Here is a 14,287-nt window from a genome sequence, read left to right as displayed (position 1 = left end):
TGAATCTGATTGGCCTGGTGAGCCCTGCTGCTCCACCCTGCTGACTCACTGAGACCCAGCCTCACCCAGCGTGCAAACTGCAGGAAGCTTCATCAGTGGCTGAAACTTACAGAAGCCAGCAGGTGGCAGCAGGCCTCAAAGCGTCCTGGCCTTTTTGGAGCTACCCCAGACCTGGTACTGGTGGCTGCTGTCCACGGTTCACAGCGTGGCCTCTCCCACACACCTCCAGGTATAGCACGGGCAATGACCAACCCTGGATTGCTTTGTAGCTCCTACTGGGTAATCCCAGTGGGTGATCTGGGCCTGCTCCAAAGCCCCTCCCAAGAGGTCAACATACTTGAAGGTTGGCTTCAGATCATAGCAGAGCACCATCCATTTAGCCCCACGAGCAGCACACACAAAGGGCGGTCTCCACAGGCACCAGAGTCTGCTGGGGGGAATTTTACTTCATGGGGTAAGCCCCTGCACAGTAGCCTGTAGGCTGTGGACATGGCAAACCCCACAGCCAGTCAGTCTGAGAGTCATTAGCACCCACTGACATGTCAACAGCAATCAAGGCTCAACTATAACAGGAGGACACATATAACCTATACATGGGACACTCCTGGCGCACCCAGAGCAGGTGACCAGGGAGACTGCCATGGGGCCCCACAGGGTCCCTGCTACATAAGGCCACCCAACAAGACTGGGAGACATAGCAGCCCTGTCTAATACATAGAAACAAACACAGAGAGGCAGTGAAAATGAGGAACCTAAGAAATACATCCCAAATGAAAGAATAAGAGAAAACTCCAGAAAAAGAACTAAACAAAATGGAGCAATCAATCTACCAGCTACCGAGTTCAAAACAATGGTTATAGGGATGCTCAGGGAACTCAGTGAGAACTTCAACAAAGAGATAGCAAGCATAGGACAGGACATAGAAACCATAAAAAAGAACCAGTCAGAAGTGAGGAATACAATAACTGAAATGAAGAATGCACTAGAAGTAATCACCAGCAGACTAGATGAAGAGGATCGAATCAGTGATTTGGAAGGTAGTAGTAAATACCCAATTGAAATAACAGCAAAAAGAAAAAAAAAATCCGAAAAAATGAGGATAGGTTAAGAAACTTCTGGGACAACATCAAGCGTAATAACATTTGCATCATAGAGGTACCAGAAGGAGAAGAGAGAGAGCAAGGAATTGAAAACCTATTTGAAGAAATAATGACTGAAAACTTTCCTAACCTGGTGAAGGAAATAGACATACAAGTCCAGGAAGTGCACAGAAAGTCCAAGCAAGGTGAACCCAAACAGACTCCCACCAAGACACATCATAATTAAAATTCAAAGGTTAAAGACAAAGAGAGAATGCTAAAAGCAGCAAGAGAAAGGCAACTAGTATTTAAAAGGGAGCTCACATAAGGCTCTCAGCTGATTTTTCAACAGAAATGTGGCAGGCCAGAAGAGATTGGCATAAAATATTCAAAGCTATCAAAAGCAAGGACCTACAACCAAGATCACTCTACCCAGCAAAGCTATCATTTAAATTTGAAGGACAGATAAAGAGCTTCTCAGACAAGAAAAAGCCAAAGGAGTTCATCACCACCAAACCAGTATTACAAGAAATATTAGAGGGACTTCTTTAAGATGGAAAAAACAAATAATAAAAATTATGAATAATAAAATGGCAATAACTACGTATCTATCAACAATTGCTTTCAGTGTAAGTGGATTAAATGCTCCAATCAAAAACATATGGTGGCTGAATGGATAAGAAAACAAAACCATTATATATTCTGCCACAAGAGACTCACTTCAGATTGAAAGATATCAAACTGAAAGTAAAGGGAAGGAAAAAGATATTTCATGAAAATGAGAAACAAAACAAAAAAGCTGGAGTAGCAACATTTACACCAGACAAAATAGATTTGAAAACAAAGGCTATAAGAGGAGACAAAGAAGGACCCAGTAATCTCACTTCCTTGTATTTACTCAAAGAAACCCAAACCGCTACTTTGAGGGGATGTGTACCTCCATATGTTCATTGCAGCATTGTTTACAATGGCCAAGATGTGGAGGCAGACTGGGTGTCCTTGAATGGATGAATGGATGAGGAGGCAGTGGTACATATGTATATACAGTGGAATATTGCTCAGCCAGGGAAGGGAATGGGTTCTTGCCATCTGCAGCGGCATGGATGGACCTGGAGGGTGTTGTGCTGAGTGGAGTGTCAGACAGAGAAAGACAGATGCAATGTGATTTCACTTATATGTGGAATCTAAAGAACAAAATAAACAAACAAAACAGAAACAGTTTTAGAGATACAAAGAACATGTTGATGGTTGCCAGATGGGAGGGGGTTTGGGTGGTGACATAGGGGAAAGAATTAAGAAGTACAAATTAGAGTTTTCATTTTCTTCCTGACGTTCATCCTCCTTTGGGTCTCGTTCTCTGACTTTCCTCACAGTGTGGCACCCAAACGCCAGTCTTCACTCCCACCTCAAAACGAAGAAACCAAGACTGCCTCCTGCCCCCAAGCTGGAGAAGACATCAACCTCTCTGGACTTGCCAAAGGGAGAAAAAGAACAGCAAGAAGCAATTGAACATATTGATGAAGTACAAAATGAAATAGACAGACTTAATGAACAAACCAGTGAGGAGATTTTGAAAGCAGAACAGAAATATAACAAACTCCGCCAACCATTTTTTCAGAAGAGGTCCAATTGATCGCCAAAATCCCAAGTTTTGGGGTAACAACATTTGTCAACCACCCACAAGTGTCTGCACTGCTTGGGGAAGAAGAAGAAGCGCTGCATTATTTGACAAGAGTGGAAGTGACAGAATTTGAAGATATAAAATCAGGTTACAGAATAGAGTTTTATTTTGATGAAAATCCTTACTTCGAAAATAAAGTTCTCTCCAAAGAATTTCATCTGAGTGAGAGTGGTGATCCATCTTCAAAGTCCACTGAAACCAAATGGCAATCTGGAAAGGATGTGACGAAACGTTCAGGTCAAACACAGAATAAAGCGGCAGGAAGCGACAGCATGAGGAACCAGAGAGCTTCTTTACCTGGATTACCGACCATTCTGAGGCAGGCTCAGATGAGTTAGAAGCAGTCATCACAGATGGTACTTGGCCAAATCTGCCACAGCACTACTGGGTTCCTGACATGGATGATGAAGAAGGGGAAGGAGAAGAAGATGATGATGATAATGAAGGAGGAGAAGATGATGATGATGATGAAGGAGGAGAAGATGATGATGAGGAGGAGGAAGAAGGGTTGGAAGATATTGATGAAGAAGGGGATGAGAATGAAGGGGAAGGAGACGTAGATGATGATGGGGGGAGGAAGGAGAGGAAGGTGAAGGAGAAGATGGCTAATGGAACATTGATCGATTCCAACCTTTTTTTAATTTTCTCCATTCCCTGCGAGCAAGTTGCAGTCTCTTTTTTTTTTTTTCCTCTTGTGCTCAGTTGCCCTGTTTTTGAGGTCTCTTTTCTCTCCTTTACAACATGGTTCTCACCTTATATGGGGGGAGATAATTTCAGCAGAATACATTGGGAAAAGAATCTCTGCCCCTTTCTGTTCCAAATTCATTTTTATCCCTTCCTGTCGCAACAAAAACTTTATGGAATCAACACCACTGTGCTCTGTGGGAAAAAAGAAAAACCTTCTGCTCCCTTAGCTCTGCTGGAAGCTGGAGGGTGCTAGGCTCCTGTGTAGTAGTGCATAGAATTCTAGCTTTTTTCCTCCTTTCCCTGTATATTGGGCTCAGAGATTACACTGTGTCTCTATGTGAATATGGACAGTTAGCATTTACCAACATGTACCTGTCTACTTTCTCTTGTTTAAAAAAAGAAAAAAAAACAAAAAAATGGGGTTATAGAAGGTCAGCAAAGGGTGGGTTTGAGACGTTTGGGTGGGTTAAGTGGGCATTTTGACAACATGGCTTCTCCTTTGGCATGTTTAATTGTGATGTTTAACGGACATCCTCGCAGTTTAAGATGACACTTTTAAAATAAAATTCTCTCCTAATGGTGACTTGAGCCCTGCCACTCGGTGGGAGAATCAGCAGAAGCTGTAGGATCTTACTCGGAATTGACATCCTCTATTGTAATTTTGTTCCTCTTGATTTTTAAATTTCCTTTTTGTTTCACTGGAAAGGAAAGATGATGCTCAGTTTTAAACGTTAAAAGTGTACAAGTTGCTTTGTTACAATAAAACTAAATGTGTACAAATAAAAAAGAAGTACAAATTAGTTGTTGTTACAAAGTAGTCATGGGGATGTAGGGTATAAGAGAAGGAATATAGTCAATAATATTGTAATAACTACATACGGTGTCAGATGGGTACAGATTTATTGGGGTGATGGGAGGGGTAATGGTGGGCAGGGTGAAAAAGGTGAAGGGATTAAGAAGTACAAATCGGGAGTTAACAAAATAATCATGGGGATGTAAAGTAAAGCACAGAGAATATAGTCAATAATATGGTAATAACTATGTATAGTGCCAGTGGGTACTAGACTAGTCAGGGGATCATTTCTTAAATTATATAAATGTCTAACCACTATGCTGTACATCTGAAATTAATATAAAATGATATTAAATGTCAATTGTAACTGAAAAATTAAAAAGGGGAGAAAAGGTGAAGGGCAATAAGAAGTTCAAATTTCCAGGTATAAAACAAATAAGTCATGGGGATGTAATGTACAGCATGGGGAATATAGTCAATAATATTGTGATAGCGTGGTACAGTGTCAGACGGTTGCTGGACTCATCATGGTGATCACTCCTTTAGGTATATAAATGCTGAATAACTATAGTGTACCCTTGAAACTAATATAATATTGTATGCTAACTACATTTTTAATAAAATTTTTTTTTTAATTTAAAAATGTCGTGGCCGGCCCGGTGGCTCAGATGGTTGGAGCTCCATGCTCCTAACTCCGAAGGCTGCTGGTTCGATTCCCACATGGGCCAGTGGGCTCTCAACCACAAGGTTGCCGGTTCGACTCCCACAGGGGATGGTGGGCTGTGCCCCCTGCAGCTGGCAATGGCGGCTGGACCTGGGGCTGGGCTGCACCCTCCACAACTAAGACTGAAAGGACAACAACTTGAGGCTGAATGCCACCCTCCACAACTAAGATTGAAAGGACAACAACTTGACTTGAAAAAAAAAAAGGTCCTGAAAGTACACACTGTTCCCCATTGGAGTCCTGTTCCCCTTCCCCAATGAAATCTTAAAAAAAAAAAAAAATTAAAAATGTCAATAATGAAGAACTACAGAAACATGACAAATGCAGAAGATAAAGTACTGAGTGAAAAAAAGCAGAATATAAAATTGTATCTATGCCATAATTGTAGTTAAATATTACCCATCTTACCTACGAATGAAGACTGAACAGAAACATGAAAACATCCAGATGCTTTTATTTATTGTCAGGAATTTGTGTGTGAATTTGATCTGCTTTTATCTTAAAGTATATTGATACCATTCTAAAGCTTGGTACACAAAAGAAAGTCTGCGCATGAGTGCAAAAAGTATTTCTACCAGGCCGACAATCTCCTCTGCTTCCAGATACAGATTTGAGAGGCCACTTTCACTACCTCCCAATCTAAACATGTTCCCTCTCAGGTACAAGATACTAGGGTCTTAGGGTTTTCACATAAATAAGGCATTGTGTCTCCCCAGTCTAGAAGGACATGCAGGTATGCATGATGACAAAACAGTGCCTGACACTGTTATCAGTGGGGACCTGGCTTGTTTCGTGTAAGCCTCACACTAACCCTGTGAAGTAGTGGGGTTTTTTCCATAGGAGAAAACAGGTTCCTACAGTTCATCGGCTAAAACAAATGCTCAGAGAGGTTATGTAGTTTGCTCAAGGTCACACGGCAAGTTTGTAATAGAGCCAATTTCAAACTGATTCCACAGCCTACTCTTTCTACTCTATACACCACTTTCAAGCAAATTTGGCAGACGATGAAAGGCTTGTTGTCTGTGGTGAAGTTCCAGTCAGTTTGCACATCGTTCATCAGCCCATTTAGCCCTTGAGATTTGAGTCCGGTGTTCTCAGTCTTGGGTGTACATTAGAATCATCTGGGGCTGAATTTTAAAATGTTTGATGCCTAGACCTCATCTCCAGCGATTTCAATTTAATTAGTCTTAGTACACCTAAGACAAGGGTATCCTACAGAAACTCCCCAGGTTACTTTTCAAGCAATAGGGCTAAGGACCACTAGTATAAGGCCTTCCAACCTTAATCCTGTAAGCCTTTCATCTGGCCCCAGTTTGAGTTAGAACAAGCACTCCATTCACTCTTTTTATTTATTATTGTGGTAAAATATACATGACATAAAACTGACCATTTTAACCATTTCAAAGAGTACAATTCAGTGGTACTAAGTACAGGCACAATGTTGTGCCACCATCTCCACTGTCTGGTTCCAGAACTATTTCATCATTCAGATAGAAACCAAGGAAGCAGTCACTCCCCATTCCCTCCTACTCCCAGCTTCTGGCAGCTGACTATCTGCTTTCTGTCTCTAGGGACTGGCCTATTCCAGACATTTCATATAAATGAAATCGCACAACATGTGGTCTTTTTGACTGACTTCGTTCTCTTAACATGTTTGCAAGGTTCATCCATGTTGTAGCAGGTTTCAGTACTTCATTCCTTTTTACGGCCAGATGATATTCCATTGTATGAATATACACCACGTTTTATGAATGCATTCTTCTGTTAATGGATTTTGGGTTGTTTCTATCTTTTGGCTTCCATTCACTCTTCCAAATCTGAAGTTCCTTAGACCACACCTTTTCAGAAGCAGAACTGGAGAGGGAAAGTTTTAAGAAGTTAGCAATAGAGCCCTAAGAGTAGACTTGTGGTTCTCAGAGTATGATGTCCCAACCAGCAGCATCAGCACAACCTAGGAACTTGCTAGAAATGCAAATTCTCTGTCTGTGCCCCAGACCTAGTGAATCAGAAATTCTGGGGGTGGGGCACAGCACTCTATGTTTTGGCAACCCCCCAGGTGACTCAGACACAGGCTGAAGTGTGCAACCCCCTGGCGTAACGGACACTAGCATGGGGTTCCAGCTCACGGTGTTTCTGTTGCCTTCACAGGTCAAGTGGGCTCACCCCATACAGGAAGCACAACCCAGCCCTGAGCAGCCTCCCGGGCCGTTCAGTAATAACACCCTGTCTGGCAGGATCCAAGATGCCAGTGTCACTGAGTTCAGCTGGTGCATGAGACAAGGTTGACATGACGCCCTCAAGTTATCACAGCTCTCTGTAACAAACAAACACATGTTGTAAGAAAATAGACTTAATTCCAGAGCTGTACCCTAGCAGTTTACATTGTTGAGTGTCTCTTACAGGGGAACCACAATCAACACGTTCGCTTCAGGAAAGCCACCAGAAAACCGCCGGCAGGGGCTCCAGAGCAGCTTACCGCTCCTGCTTCTCCTTGTCCCTGGGACCTCTCCTCTTCCCACCAGCCTGGACTCCTGCTCAGACTTCCGTCCTGTGGGTCACAGGTTATGCCACCTCCATGCCTTTGCTCAGGCTGTTTCTCCTCCACGTGACAACCTCTTACTCACTCACAAATCCCACCCATCCCTCAACCTCAGCCCACCTTCCACTTGCTCTCTGGAAAGCCTACTTGGGCCACCCTAGCCAACAGCCATCTCTTCTTCTCCTCCCTTATTTTTGGCACCACTGATCCTTAATTATACTGTGTGGCCATCTCATGTATGGAGTCATTTTTTTAAAAAATTGACTATTTTTTAGAGCAGTTTTAGGTTCATAGCAAAATTGAGCAGACAGTGCAGAGATTTTCCATACACTTCCTGTGCCCCCAGCCTCTCCCATTCTCAACATTCACCACCAGAGTGGCACATTTGTTACAATAGATGAACCCACACTGACACATTGTTATCACTCAAAGTCCATAGTTTACATTCATTACATTAACTTTTGTTGCTCTACGTTCTATGGGTTTGGACAAATATGGAGAGACATGTAGCCACCATTACAAGATCATACAGAATAGTTTCACTGCCTTAAAAATCCTCTGGCTTCCACCTAGTCATGCCTCTCTCCCCAACCCCTGGCAACCACTGATCTTTGAACTGTCTCTTCTCCAGAATGTCATATAGCTGGAAACACAGAGTATGTAGCATTCTCAGATTGGCTTCTTTCCCCTAGTAATATGTATTTAAGTCTTCTCCAAGGCTTTTCATGGCTTAACAGCTCATTTCTGATCATTTTTATTATACCATTATTTTGTCCTTCCTTTTGAAAATTTGATTCCCAACGGTTCTGTAAGCTCTGATACACATGATGTAGCTGGGGGAGGGGTGGCGGGAGTGCTACTTAAAACCATGACTGCGGCCACGTTCACATATTAGGGCATAAATATCTTACAGTGAAAAAACATACTGCCCTGTGAGCCTGGCTGAGACTTCATGCTCAGAAGATATGCAAGCTCTGGGCATGGCCTGGAAGGAAAGGGGAAAACAAAGAATGAGCTAAATAGTGCTCTGGAAGGAAGTAACCGTAACTTGGGGATTGGAAGAAGCAGTTAGCTGCAGACAGCAGGTCCTGGGGAAGAGCAAACCCAAGAAGCTAACGGCAAGCCAGGGCTTCACGGGAACACGGCCCAAGATCCTGATAAGGGCCAGGACATTTGGCTTTCTGTTGTTGCCTGTGCTGCGCTCCAGTTCCTCCACGTTAGACCAAACTGTGAGGACGAGTGAGCCCTGCACAGCAGGAGGTGACATGGGCAGAGAAAAAGCAGTCACCGCCAGGACCTGACAGGACTGGAATGGGGAGGTGGGCTGAGCAGGAGACCAGAAGCCCTCAGAGACAGTCGGGAAATCCTGAGGAGAGCCCAGCTCTCACAGAAGGGGACGTGGGACTCTGCCAATTTATACGGATAAACAGAAGAGGAGGAGCTCAAAGGCTGCACCACTTAGGGTCCTGTTTGTGCTACAGTTATAACCGTGCAGTGCCTACCACACAGAAACAGCATGACAAATAGTATATTTGGCATTTCTGGAACATTCCACTCTGATGGTGGTTACAGCATGGGGAGGCTTTGGAAGCGTTTCCTGCCAGATAGGTTAGGGGGTCCAGTGTATGAGGCAAAAATCACAGTAAAAGGAATGTGCACTGAGTATTCTATAGGTGCCATATATTCATTTTTTGAAATAGCCAAAACAGGAATTTAACTGCTTGGATGCGTTTTCAGACTAAAATGATTATAGCCATGATACATGGAGAACTTTGGGTCTTCAATCATCCAGTTGTCTGTGCCTTAGAGTGGACTGGAGATTCCTTTCTAAGGTTCATCTCGGCCTTGCTCCCCTGTTTGACCTTCCCTTTTCTGAGCTGAGGTCATGGGCACCTTCCGTTCAAGCCCCTGAACAGTATGTCAGTCCTATGCCATCTTGGCTGGCAGGGAATGAATACCACTCCACACTAACCGGCCACACGATAGCTGCCCACTGGGATTTACACATTTTCTTGAACTCCCTGCCGCCCAGTATTTGTCAAAGGCTCAGCTGCCAGGGACCACCACAGGAAGTTCAGTCCAACCAGTTTTCCAGAGAACCAGAGGGTGGTGGCACCAGCTCCAGAGCCTGCCTGCTTGCGGGGGAAGCTGGCTAGGGATCAGGAGCTCAGTGGCCTGGGCCTGATTTCTGGGCCTCGGTTGACTCATCTGCAGAATGGGGGTGATCATATTACTAGTCTCACATGGTTGTGTTGAGACTTAAATGAGGTGATACATGCAAAGGGCCAAACGTCTCCCTGGCCGCTCAGAATTCTCAGAAGCAGCCGCTCTCACGCCCTTGGTTAAGTCACACGGCCTCTCACTGCAAGGCTTTCTATTGGATTATGCTGTGGCTGGTTGCCATTAGCTTGTATGAAGGGACACCAGTGGCACCTGTCACTGGGTTGATGTGAAAGAACTTGTTGAGGACACTTTTATAGCACTGCAGTGTCCTCCTCAAAAGGACTCTGGAGAGGTCCTCCTTTCCACCTCAGCCTGGGCGGTTGCCTCTCCTGAGCCCACTATTCCTCCCAGAAGCATCGTGAATAGTTCACTCAGCAGGCTTCTCTCCTCACAGTGGCCCGGGGAGCCAGCATGACTTCGTGGCAGGTATTTTTGGACGGGCCTCAAATTTGGCTCCATTTTATGACCGTGCCCCTTGTTTCCTTTATGTTACATCGTTCTCTGCCTGTAACAATCAACACCACCATAGCCACCGTTATCCACTGAGTACCTACTGGGGGCCAGGCTTGTGCCGGAACTTTCCGTGAATCGTCATTAATGTTCGGCCAGTTCAACGAGGAAGACGTCATTTCCAATTTAAAGACAAAGAAATGCAGGTGCAGGACGATGATGGACTCTGTCTAGGTCCCTGGGGAGGGGAGGAGAAGAGCTGGTATTCCAGTTACACTGTCGCACATGCCTAACCAAAGCTCTCCCCCAGAAAGGGAGGCATTTCTGTATACTGTCATAAGTCCTTCAGGGAACGAGGCATGGTGTGAATAAATCATCACATTTTAAACGACATCTTCTCTTGTTAGTTCCCTTATGTGTAACTGGTGTGACTATGAATTGTCTCAGGCTTCAAAGCCCCGTGCAGGTCCCAGGACACCCTGACCAATAGCTCTGCGGTAAAAGGAAAAGGAGATCAGGGAGCAACAAAAGCACAGGTGGATTCGGCTCCTGGTGCCAGAGGCAGGATTTGTTGTTGGCCACAGGGCCTGTCTTCCTCACTGCCCTGCAGGCCCCAGAAGCAGCACCAGGACCCACAGGTTTGTGTCCTGAGCCACGCCACTGGTTGACCCACACTGGTTTCCTCATCGCATGTGGTCCTTGGCTTCTCCCGTGTGACATGTGGGGCCGGGAGATGCTCTTACACGTCCCTGGAAAAGGTAGCATGACATAGCACATAAGACCCAGACTCTGGAGTCTCCTGACCGCATTTGAATCCAGGACTACTTCTTCTCTGTGGGCCTCAGTTTCCTTATCTAAAATCTCCTCATGGGGAGGTAGTAGTGTACCAGATAAGAACACAGAGTCAAACGATCTTAGTTTTAATCCAGGCCCTGGCACTAGCTGAATAATCCTGAGCAAATTGTTTAACCTTTCTGAGCCCAGTTCTCTATCTGTAATACGAGGATGCTGGTTGTTACTAATGCAGAGGAGTACTGGAGAATAGCATACATTAATATATATTTAAACGACACTTGACACATAGTCAGCACCCTATTAACTGTTAGCTGTTACTATTACTGTACCTGAAAAGTGCTGAAAGTGACTGGCAGTTGATGTTAGCTCTTAGCCCCTCCCTGATAATTAAGACTGAACTGCAAGCAGCACTCTGGGAAACATTTGGTGTCTCTTCCACCAAATGCAAGGGCAGTAATTCACAAGCAGATCTTTGCATGGGAAACTGGGTGCAAATCCTCCTCTAGCTTTGCAAAAGCAAGGGAGGAAGGCCGGAAGGAGGACAAATCATATGAGATGCAACTAGAAGAGGCTTTCTCCGCTCCTCAAGAGACAGAGCCCATCCTTTGAATTTCTAAATTAAATAAACTCATACACTCAACTCTTAGTAGTACGTAGACCAATTAGCTTCATGACCTAATGACTGAGGATATGTTTTTTAATAAATTCACATGAACAAGTACAGTACATCCTTCTTCCTTTCCTAAGAAACTCAGTCACCTGGGAAGAAGTCAACATCTGGTTAGGCAAGGGCGAAGCTGTAGTGGGGGGAGGGGGCAGGACCACACGAGCCTTCCCTCCACCTGCTCCTCAGCTTCTTTTCTCCTCTCTGCAGGCCTGAATCTTTTTCCCTCATTGCCATACCTCTGGGCACGGAAAGTCACCTTGGCAAATTAGAGATGAGGTCAGAAATACACACAGTGGTATTTACTGAGAAGAATTTCTAGGGAGAGAAAAACAAACTACAGAAACAAAAGATGAAGCAAAGCAAAAAGTGCTTTCTAAGGCATCAGGTAAAGAAAAATTCATGGTAGAGAAAAACACAAATAGAAGAATAAGATCCGAGAATCAGGAAGCATGATTATATTTATTATTTAACCTTTAACCTTTAACCTTGGCTCACTGTGCTCCAAGCATACATGCATCAGCTCATTTGATATTTGGAGAAAGATAGATACCATGATCCTCAATAGATGGGAAGGAAAACTGAAGCTTAGAGAGGTTTCAAGATTTGCCTGCTTATTGCTGTGCCCAGTGTGAATCAGGAAAGACTGGAGAAGATTCAGAAAAGATCCGTAAAGATAAATAAGGGATCTAAAATTCAAGGCTTTTATCAAGAGGTGAAAAGTCCTAGAATTGTTTAGCATAGTGAACAGGGGGCTGCAGAAAAGTGTAGAGTGGAGGAAAACTTAGTACTGACGTCCCTTCCCTTTCCCCAAGGGTCCTTGAGCGCCCCACCCTTCATCCAAGGGAGAGCTCTCATGTGCTTCAGCCCATCAGCATTGACCATCTCCCACAAACTCCCCCACAGTGAGTGATGAAAGGATGGGTACAAGATACAATTGGAGTCAATGAGACATGAAGTGTGTTTTCTGGGGTTTTCCAAGAAAGAAACATTTATTCTCTTCCACAGAAGCTCTCAAAAAAAGACATTCTGTGTCCACTGGGCCCGAATAAGGAAGCATGTGACCCTGAGTAGCAACAAAAGGTTGCCTTCAAATATTCATTGTCCCTTTTTTTCTTGGGAATAAAAATGATTCAATTTCCAGCTGGGCATATTTGAGTCTGCCCTATGTGACTAAGTTTCAGCCAAGGAGATGAAAGCAAAAGGCTTGTGTGGTACTTTCAAAGAGTCTCTTTACAAGAGAAGAGGCAAGCCTTTCTTATGTTCCTTCCTCTGGCCTAGAACGTAGATATAATAGTTAGAGCTCCAGCAGTCATTTTGGACCTTGACGTGACCTTGAGAAAAGGAGCCGTACCCTAAGATGTAGAACATCAAGTTAGACATCTCAGCCCATGACATAGTGGAGCTACCATACCAGCCCTGCACTGCCTATCTCTGAATTTCCCTTAGGGGAGATATATACTTCTATCTTAATATAGCTACTATTATAGTAGATTTTCCATCACCTAGAGTAAATTCAGTTTTAACAGATGGACCCAGACTTCTGCTGACAAGCATCTTGCAACTACGAAGGAAGGCAGACTTGGAATAAAGCTGATAACAAGGGTTGCAGAGAAGAAATAAAAAGAAACTGGATCTTTCAATCCATCTCGGAGCTGCTGACTCAAACTAACTTTATCATGGGACTTTCTAATTACATGAACCAGTAAATTCAGTTCATTTTTTTCCAGCTACTTTGAGTTGGGGGTTTTGCCACTTGCAATTGAAGGCATCCTAGCAAATACATGCTTAACAATCCTGTTAAAGAAGTAACACATTAGTATTTCATTTCCAAGGAAAGCAGTACAAGCAGAAGAGTATTTAAAGTGCACCTGGTCAACTGTAACTGAAAAAAATACATGTTTTAACAATTACAAAAAATGGAGTGCTTCTGGGCTTTCCTTCCAGTGCAATCATCAAACACATGAATAAGGCCTGAATGATCTTTTAAATCACTTAACATTTATTGAATCCCTACTATGGGCCAATTATCATTCATCCCTGCAGTAGTACTGAATGGCAGAAATTATTATTCCATTTTACAAATGAAGAAACCAAGGCCCAGAGGTTTAAATAAATTGCCTAAGGTCATATAACTATTAAAGACACAGCAAGGACTGGAGCTTGAGTTGCAGGGGTCCCACAGCCATGATTTTTGCACTGCACAGAGCCGTAGCCACAGATTCCTTCTTCTGAATGTTCCACAGCTGGTTTCTTATCTTTGCCTTTGGAAACCTCACAGCTTGGGCAATTCTGAAGTACATTTGTATCAGTATCACCAGCAGGAAGGAGCTGCAGTTGAGGGACCCAGTATATCTTCCTGGTTGGAGATATGATTGTCCCCTCTCTTTCTTGCCCTATCTTGCCCTCTCTCAATCTCTGGCTTCCTCAGAGGAATGATACATTTGGACACAGTGACTATTTCTTCTCCTTTGGGATTTGGACAGAGTGTTGAGAGCACATGTCCTAGATATTGGATCCGGCTCAGTAGTGTTTGTTCTTCTATTTCTCAGCTCAGTGTTTGAATTTTACTTTCATTTAAGATTTAGAGTCGGACATTATGCTCCAAAATGACATTGGCACCAGCTGATTGGTGCAGCCAAACTGACCATA

General features: G+C 43.8%; 1 long non-coding RNA gene and 1 pseudogene across 2 annotated transcripts in view; one reads left to right on the top strand and one right to left on the bottom strand.

Moving 5' to 3' along the window:
- Window positions 1-3,369, top strand: part of LOC308510439 — a 40,998-nt pseudogene extending 37,629 nt beyond the window's left edge. Inside the window, exon 5 of the transcript in view lies at window positions 2,453-3,369. The product of the transcript in view is annotated as an uncharacterized misc_RNA (transcript). The remainder of the gene's footprint in view (window positions 1-2,452) is intronic.
- Window positions 3,370-5,404: 2,035 nt separating this feature from the next.
- The window catches only part of LOC308510397, a 35,056-nt gene continuing 26,173 nt past the window's right edge, over window positions 5,405-14,287 (bottom strand). Inside the window, exon 3 of the long non-coding RNA XR_013995336.1 lies at window positions 5,405-7,278. This is a non-coding gene — a long non-coding RNA (uncharacterized lncRNA). The remainder of the gene's footprint in view (window positions 7,279-14,287) is intronic.

The sequence above is a fragment of the Rhinolophus hipposideros genome (genome assembly GCF_964194185.1).
Source record: "Rhinolophus hipposideros genome assembly, chromosome: 18".
Taxonomy (NCBI): domain Eukaryota; kingdom Metazoa; phylum Chordata; class Mammalia; order Chiroptera; family Rhinolophidae; genus Rhinolophus; species Rhinolophus hipposideros.
This window is presented reverse-complemented; position numbering and strand designations above follow the sequence as displayed.